Consider the following 9,004-nt stretch of genomic DNA (forward strand, 5'->3'; position numbering starts at 1 on the left):
AGAGAGAGAGAGAGAGAGAGAGAGAGAGAGAGAGAGAGAGAGAGAGAATCTGGTATGGGCTTTTAAAACCTCAAAGCCCCACCCCCAGTGACACACTTTCTCCGAGGACAAGGCCACACCTACTCCAACAAAGCCACACCCACTCCAACAAGGCCACACCTTCTAATCCTTATAATCCGTTCAAACAGTTATACTCCTTAGTGACTTGCAAATCACCACAATGTTTAATGGGCTTCTACACATTATGGTGCATATGATGTTCCATGGGACACCATGGTATGCTTATTGTGGTTTATTTTGTAAGTAGGTGTACCTTAAGAACAATTTATTCAAATATTAATAACCCTTAAGTGAGTCATCATCAGCCTGACTAGAAAACATTATGGTTGTTCAGTCCAGGGGATTCTTGCTCAGCAAGGTAACAGAATCAATAAAACACAGACATGTGGTATGTGTGATGAAGGACCTAAAGACTCTCCTGGTTGAGTCTTCCTGAGTTCAAGGGATGTGTGCAGGCAGGCCCAATCCTTTTCTCCTGAGTACCACCATGATCTCAAGATTTCTACCTGGGAGGCCACTGGTAATCCTGATGGTACCCCATGAAGGGCAGGAAGCCCTGCTTTTCTAGTGCACCTCAGGTGGTCTCAGTGAGAACCTCGTATTGCTGAGCAGCACTGGAGGAGGAATCAGTATAAACCACCTAGAAGTACAGAAAGAGTCAGTATACAGCCTTTCCTTGCAGTGGGTTGGGCTCAGATGATCTGACCATCCTTGAGGCTCTGGAAGAACTTCTCAGCCTTTTGTCAGTGTGCCTCACTATTTCCTTTTATAAAATGTGGATACTATCATGATTGTGTGTGTGTGTGTGTGTGTGTTTGTGTGTGTGTGTATGTGTGTTTGTGTGTGTGTGATTAAGTAGATTAATAGGAGAGATATTCATAACAGTCTCTGGTACAGACAAGGTCTCATAGGTTCTTGCTGCCAATGCTGCTACTGCTATGACATGTTTGATAGCTCATTTTCTTACTCCAGGTCTCATAGCTTTTTTTTTTCTGAAAGGGGAAGTTTAAATTATTATAAAAAAATTAAATCTACAGATGATTCCAAGCCTAGCGCCAATCTTAGATAGTTTTAAGAGCAGCTTCCCTGTTAAGAACGTGTCAATCTAGCCACTCCTACCTCCTGTGGCTGCCCAGGGGCTCAGCATACAAAAAGACAGACCAGTCAGCCTAGCTGGAAAGCTTATGTGGACAGCACTGATGAAGCACCTCTAACCCCGTTTGCCATACGACAGACAGCCACACAGTGTGGTCTGAAGGAGAGATTTAGATGTAGCCGGGGAAAATCAGTTAAAATTGGCATATCCATTAGGAGATTTTTAAACTGGAAGCATGCTTCCATGGACCATCTAGAGCCTTCTCAGGTAAAGCTAAATCAATACCTCACAATTTGGTTGGATTCATTATTCTGGTCCATGAAACAGCCCTGTTTCTAAATTCTTTCCTGTTTTGCTCTGAAAACTGCCCCTGGGGCTGTCTTAGATGAGTGTCTTAGATATCCATGTGGCCCCACTCAAAACCCTTCTATGGTGATGGATAACAGATCTGGGGGGAAGGAACTGAGGATGGGTTGCTTGCACTGTAGGTTCTCCTATCAAACACGCTGCCCCACACTCCAGGGCAGGCCCTGTCAGCCCACAGTCTCCTTCTCTTCCAAGTTCCTAGATGGCTGTCATCACATTTGAGAGACTTTGACTGGACCCCCTCAAGGCAGTACAATTTGCTCCCAAAGAGAGGAGTGGGGACACCTAACTCCAACCAGCATGTTTTCAATAGCTTTCCAGACACTTGGGAGACTAAGGATCAGCAGAGACCAAGGGACAGAGGCATGGGCCAATGTCGGGACATGGTAGGACACCGTAGCTCTCACCCCACACTCAGTACCTCTTCTTCCCTGCCCCATCTCTCCAGCCCCTTGGACTCAGGGTGGCTGGGGTCATGACCCGAACATGGGAGCCATGCACAATTGAAGCTCCCAAGGGTAAAAGAGTTTGTCCACAGGATATTTGCTTTTGAAGCAATGCTTCCACTCTCATCTAAGAACACACCACATAATAGGAAAAACCTGAAATTGGGTATAAAATAAGAGCCTTCTAGTGAACCACTTATTTTGATAAGCATAAAGTAATTATGTTCCAGGAAACAGCTCAGGCTTGTGGCTGGCCGTGTGGCTTCTGCAATCCAACCCCCCAGCTGAGCTGTGGTCCAAGTGTTCTCTAGCTCTGTGCTTTATGTCTGGTTTTTGAGGTGGGCTCAGGATCCTTCCTATGAGCACGTCTCAGTATCACTGGATGGGGCATATTATTACTACTTTTTCTGGCCCGCAGATAGGGTAAGAAGACTCCTTGGATACTTGGTGCTCAGCTGTTTGTGGCAGCTGACTGATAGGACAGAAGCACAAATGTCTCTGGACCAGAACCTTCCCTCTTAATATTTCAGATCTGTGGTCACTGAGCACCACTGCTCTGAGCCCTCTATTCTACCAGAAAGGCCAAGAAGCCCTGCTGTCACCATCTCCTCACTTTAGAAATTTTGGTGACTGCCTATCTCCTCAGTGTGCTTGGGATCTCCACCAGAGCAGCTGCTCTGAGTGACAGACCCAGTCCCATCTCAGGAGTCTTGGTGACTCATGCCAGTCACATCAGAGAGCTGAAATGGTACCACTACCATCCTCATTATCAGACCCAGATGCTCCAGTTCTTGCCTTCCTGGCCCTGCTCTGGGAGCTCTCCTCACTGATGTCCTAGGCTGGTCTGTACAACAGCTTGTTGGTTTCAGAGGTCCTCCAAAGGAGAACTTGGGGATCCTACCTTTACTCTGGATCTAGGTGTGGTCCTAAATGTGCCAGGAAGGTATTTTTCATCCCAAACTCCAGATTAACAGTAAAAGCAGCAGAGAGGAGCCTAGCTGCAGACAGCATGTGTTCAGAGTGGCCTTAGGTCACCAGACCTCCCCTCTCATCTGTGAGGCTGGTTTCTCATTGCACTCTGCCCAGATGCTGAATGTTTTCCTCTGAGCCCACTTCGGAGACTGGCAGGAAGAAGGCTGAGACCCTGGAGGTCCGACACTCATCCCAGTCTCACACCTTGGAACTCAAAGTGCTTGGTACACACATGTTAATTTCCCATGACGTTTCCTTGGTTATTTTTCTATTGCTGTGACAAAACACCATGGCCAAGACAACTTATTGAAGAGTTTATAGGGCTGACAGTTTTACGAGATGATTCCATGGCTGTCATGGTGGGTAGTGTGGCAACAGGCAGGCAGGCAGGCATGGGGCTGGGACACTAACTGAGAACTTACACAGGATCCACAAACACAAGGCAGAGAGAGCTAACTGGGAATAGCATGACCCTCTGAAACCTTAAAGCCCACTTCCAGTGACACACTCTTCCAACAAAGTCACACCTAATCCTTGCCAAACACTTCCACCAACTGGGGATCAAACATTCATAGGTGAAATTCTCATTCAGATCACACCACACTCTCCAGTCATGGAAATGATGACCCTATGCCACAGAGCTGGTGCCTGAAGGAGAAGGAGAAGAGAAGGAGAAGAGAAAGAGGAGGAGGAGGAAGAGGAGGAGGAGGAGGAGGAGGAGGAGGAGGAGGAGAAGGAGAAGGAAGGGGAAGGAGAAGAGGAAAGGAAAAGGGAAAGGGAAGGGGAAGGGGAAGGGGAAAGGGAAGGAAGGGAAAGAAAGGGAAAGGAGAGGGAAAAGGAGGAGGGGGAAGAGGAGGGGAGAGAAGGAAGAGGAGGAGGAGAAGGAGAAGGAGGGGAAGGGAAGGAGGAGGAGAAGGAAAAGGAGAAGGAGAAGGAGAAGGAGGAGAAGGAGAAGGAGGGGAAGGAGAGGGAGAGGGAGAGGGAGGGGGAGGAGAGGGAAAGGGGAAGGAGAAGGGGAAAGAGAAGGAAAAGGTGTTTTGTGTATTCCGTCTTCCAATGATCCAAGATCTTGAGGTTTATTCCATACCCTTTCAGAGTAATGTGATTGACACATAGCTCAAGAATCATTTTTAAATTCTAGCTGCAATGCCATCCAGACTGTACACATGTGTGTGTACAGATGTTCACATTTATACCTGCTGTCATGTGCAAGACTGAGCTCTTGCAGTTAGGTCACAGGCACTGAGGGGCTATCTCATGTGGTCCTTTTGTGTGTGTGTGTGTGTGTGTGTGTGTGTGTGTGTGTGTTGAATACACACACACGTGTGACATGGATCAGTCCTTTGTTTCTTTTTATGACCGAGTAGTTTTCTGTTAACTGGATACACCACATGGTTATTGTAGTAATGCATGCACAAATGGACAATTTTTTCCCCTGCATTTTCTAATCTGTATTGTGGTTTGTTGGGATCATATGTTGCTGTGGCTTGGGGCACCCATATTGCCAGGAAACACAGATGGAACCTGTTTCTCCAGGCCTCCTGGTAGCCCCTCTATGCACTCCATTACCTTTGCCACACTGAGCTACCTCCCCGTGTGTCATTCTGCCAGCTCAGTGGTTGGACAGCATCTACCTGTCTGGCATTTCTGGGACTCTGGGAGGTGATGACTACCCAGCATCCTTCTCCACACAGCTTAGCTGCTATGCGACAGCTCTGAAGGGCCGTCTCTGCCCGTCAGCATAGTAGTGATGCACCTGCTTAGCTTTGATGCATGGGATTGTAATTCGGCCTTAAATTCTCCTCCACTGGCAAGAGCTGAGTTGCTTCTATTGTCCATATGGGCTAAGTGGTAATACAGCCTCCAAACTGTAGCTAAGAACAACCCAGTTATTCTCGGCCATTTTGCTAAGTGGAGTGGACAGCAAAGGGGCTGAACGGTGGTACTGAGTCCCCTCATGCTCTACCAGGGAGTGACAGGTGGCTCTCATATGGCCTGACAAAGGTCAAAGGGACATACCATGTCAAAGAGACATATCATGGCAAAGGACAAAGGGTCATGGCCACACCTAAGCCTGGAAGATTGCTGGGCATCTTCTAGATTCCCTGGGTACCAGATGTCATTGCAGCACCAGCACACTTGATGGCTTTGAACATGAATTACCTTTCATGCTATGCTTAGCATGTTGTTACCTTCTCTGGTATAAAATCCCTAGATAGGAGCCACTGTTGGGAGCCAACTCCTAGCCGAAAGTGGCTATCATCTTTGCAGCCATCTCAGGCCATATACCCTGACAAGAGACTTGTTTTCAACAGCCCGAAACAGCTGAGCACACTCTGATAAACATCTTATTTTTCTCACATATCTTGTTTTGCTGTTTAGTGCCACCAGCTGCAAGGCGCACGTGGTCTCCACGCTGCTAGGTGCACGTGGTCTCCTCACTGCTAGCTAGGTGCACGTGATATCCACGCTGCAAGGCACATGACGTAGTGCCTTCAGCTGTGCTTGTCCACGAGGGTAAGGCACGTGGTAAAGGGTATAAATACCCAGAATTTCCTTCCAATAAAGAGACTTGAAGAGACTTGATCAGACTCCCTGTCTTGTCTCCATTCTTCGCGTCTCCGTCCCCACTCTCTCTCTTGCTAGGCCCTGACCTGCGGACCGGAGCAGCAGAATGGGCGGCTACAAAGTGGCGCCTCAACATTGGAGCTCCAGTAAGCAGGATACAGTGAAGGACACCGCGGGAATTGGAAGCATGCATCCTAACTCCTGCACTGGAGACCCTGCTGACTGACCCGAACAGGCAGCTACAAGCCACTGTGGCATGCATTATATGCTGCCTCTGCTCACTTCAGCAGCTGAATCAGAGGGTGGACTTCTTCCTGTGTCCCAGCCCCCTTCACCAGCTAGGCCTCAGGAGACATGGGGCCTGTTGTGGTTTTAATAAGAATGGCCCCCATGGATTCATATATTTAAATGCTTGGGGAGTGGCACTATTTGTTAGAATTAGGAGATGTGACTTTGTTGGAGGAAGTGTGTCACTGGATGTGGGCTTTGAGGTTTCAAAAGCCCAAGCCAGGCCCAGCGTCTCTCTCTTCCTGCTGCCTGTGGATCTGAATGTAGAACTCCCAGCTACTTTCTCCAACACCGTGTCTGCCTGCATGCTGCCATGCTCCCCACTATGATGACAATGCCCTAAACCCCTGAAACCATAAGCAAACCCCAATTAAAAGCCTTCCTTTGTAAGAGTTGCCATGGTTGTGGTGTCTCTTCACAACAACATAATATTGACTAAGACAGGGCCTCACCTAATCCATCTGCCAGGCTGTACACACCTATATGCAGGAGGGCAGAGCAGTTAGAATGGGCCTTCTCCCATCTCACTGCAGAACCTCCTTTGTTCCAGCTGGGACCATAGCTTGTAGCAGACTCAGTCTCCTGCAGTTCTCTAATGGCTGGGATAACCAGGATCATGTCAGTAGTCCTATGCAGAGGTGACAGTGCCACTCCTAAGCAGGCTCCTTAAAGACTAGTTGACCATCCTGACTTCCCCTTTCATCTGCAGATAAAGGGACAGACACATTAGTGGGAACTGTCAGCCCATCCTAGGCTTGCTGGAAAAGTAGATTCATTTTTTGAGCTTCCTGACAAAAGACAACACATGAGTGGTTTTAACACAGTCATGTCCCTTATTCAAGCTCCACCGAGGATGCATAGTTATACCAAGTTGTACATGCATCTTTTTATTCCTTGTATATGCGTACCTATAGTCTTTAACTTATAGATTAGGCACAGCAAGGGATTAAAAATAAGAAATAATGAAATCGAGTAGTTATACAAATATATTATAGTACTTTAAAAAAAAAGATGAGAGCCATAATAAAATCTATGTCACTAGAACAGTAGATCTGGTAACCTTGACAGTTGCTAAGTGACTAACAGGCTGGTATTGCATACAGAGTGGATACTTGAGACAGAGAAATGATTTGTATGCCAAGTCAGAGAGAGTGGGAAATTGAAGAGATTTTATCATACTAGTGTAACTTAAAACCTAGAAATGGTTTGTTTTCTCAATTTCCCACATAACGTCTTCAAAGCAAAGTTGATCACATGGAAACAAAACCACACAAATGAAACTACATGTAAGAGGTACCTTTAAATACAGACTTAGTCCTCGCTTCTGGAAGCCAGAAGTTAGAGCTCAATGGGAGACTTTGTTCTCTGTGAAGGCTCTTATGTTGGAATCCCTTCTATCTGAACTAGACTTTGCTGGAGTTTTCCCAGCATTCCTTGCTTGAGCTCTCATCCCCCAGTCTTTCTCTTGATTGTCATATGATGTCTTCCCAAAATATGTCTCTGTGTGTCCTGTTTTCTTAGAAGGGGAATCATTAGATCAGGGTGCTTTCCAAGCAAGAATAAAGCCATGGTGCTTCTAAGACCCTGTCTCAAGTAGGGTCACACTCAGGTTCCAGGTAAGCAGGGATTCGAAGGACACAATATCTATCCAGTACAAGGAAAGGAGCACAAATGTTCCCTTACTTAAATGGTTGAGCCTTTTCATTCCAGTCAGACACCTACCCCCTCATCTGTCACCCTATGGAATCAGGTCAGAAGTCTCCTGGAGACCAGGGAGCTGTTGTCCTAAACTCAGAAGGAGAAGTCTCAGGAAATGAGACATCCCCATGAACGTCCCCACTCGAGAACCTCTGGTCCTTGACATGTCACATACACAGGCCCTTGATCTGAAGGCCCTCGGTGCCAGCCATTCCTTGCTGGTGTGCTCTGGAGTCAGAAGGGCTGCCCAATGCACTTGCCTCTCTGCCTTGGAGACTTATCAATTGGGTTTGTCTTCCTGTTCTGGGGATTTCTGCAGCCCAGCACCAAGTTCTGGGCCAATGAGATTCAGAGATTCCCTCTGAATCCTCCTCAACACTCCACTCACCCCTGGAGTCTTGTTCAGGGTGGTGAGGTCAGAGAGTCACCTCCCAGCCTGTAGGCCACATTCTGCCTACAAGCCAGGGACCTATTCAGACTTCTTGTCCCCTAAGGACCTGTCTCCAAGTAAAGTCCAATGGCCACACCTAGCAGTCCTAACCCACTCGTGTTATAAGTTAAATGAGTTTGCAAAGTTTTAAAAATGCCTGGACTCTGAATCTTGAACCCACTGGCCTGCTAAAACAACAACAACAACAACAAAACCAAAACAAAAAATGAAACAAACAAACAAAAACAAAACCACACAGATAGGCCATGTATGGTATAGCACATACCTTTATCACAGGACTTGGCGGGAGGGGGAAGGGTGGTGGCAGAAGCAGGTGGAGATCTATGATTTTGAAGCTAGTCTGTCTACACAGCAAGTTCCAGATCAACCAGGGCTACATAGTGAACCCTGTCTCAAAAACAAAATGGACCACATGAATATCACAGCCCAGATAGGAACTTCTGCTTGGCAAGATGACGTACAGACTCATGCTATGACCACGGAGACAAGTGTACATCCAGCACTTCACAGGCATCTTTGGAAAACAGTTTTTGAGGGATTAGGGTAGATGGGATAAGAACATTGCTAGGAAACTCAGAGGAGCTGAGTTCAAATTTCTGGCATCCATTTTAAAGCCACCCTTGGGTATTCATGCCTGTGTTGGGGGACAGAGGCAGGCTGATCCCAGGAGCTTATTACCCAGCCAATCAAGCTGAAATGGAGAGTTTCAGGGTCTGTGACAGAGACCTTGGCTTAAAAAGTAATGTGGAGAATGACAGAAGAGGACACCTAATGTCCTCCTCTGGTCTCTGCATGGACATGCACAGATGTACACAAAGACACACATAAAGATACAGATACATACAGATATACAAACACACACAGACAGACAAATACACACAGACACACACACCAAACATTTCGGTCATGTTATCCAGTTGGCCAGCAGAAGGTTTCACCTCTATCACTGGGTCCAGGTCTTTATCCATCATGATTGTCTATCTGTTTTCCTTCCTCTGCAGTTTTTAATCTTTTCCTTCCTTCCTTCCTTCCTTCCTTCCTTCCTTCCTTCCTTCCTTC

This window comes from Grammomys surdaster, unplaced genomic scaffold (genome assembly GCF_004785775.1).
Source record: "Grammomys surdaster isolate TR1022 unplaced genomic scaffold, NIH_TR_1.0 366, whole genome shotgun sequence".
NCBI lineage: Eukaryota > Metazoa > Chordata > Mammalia > Rodentia > Muridae > Grammomys > Grammomys surdaster.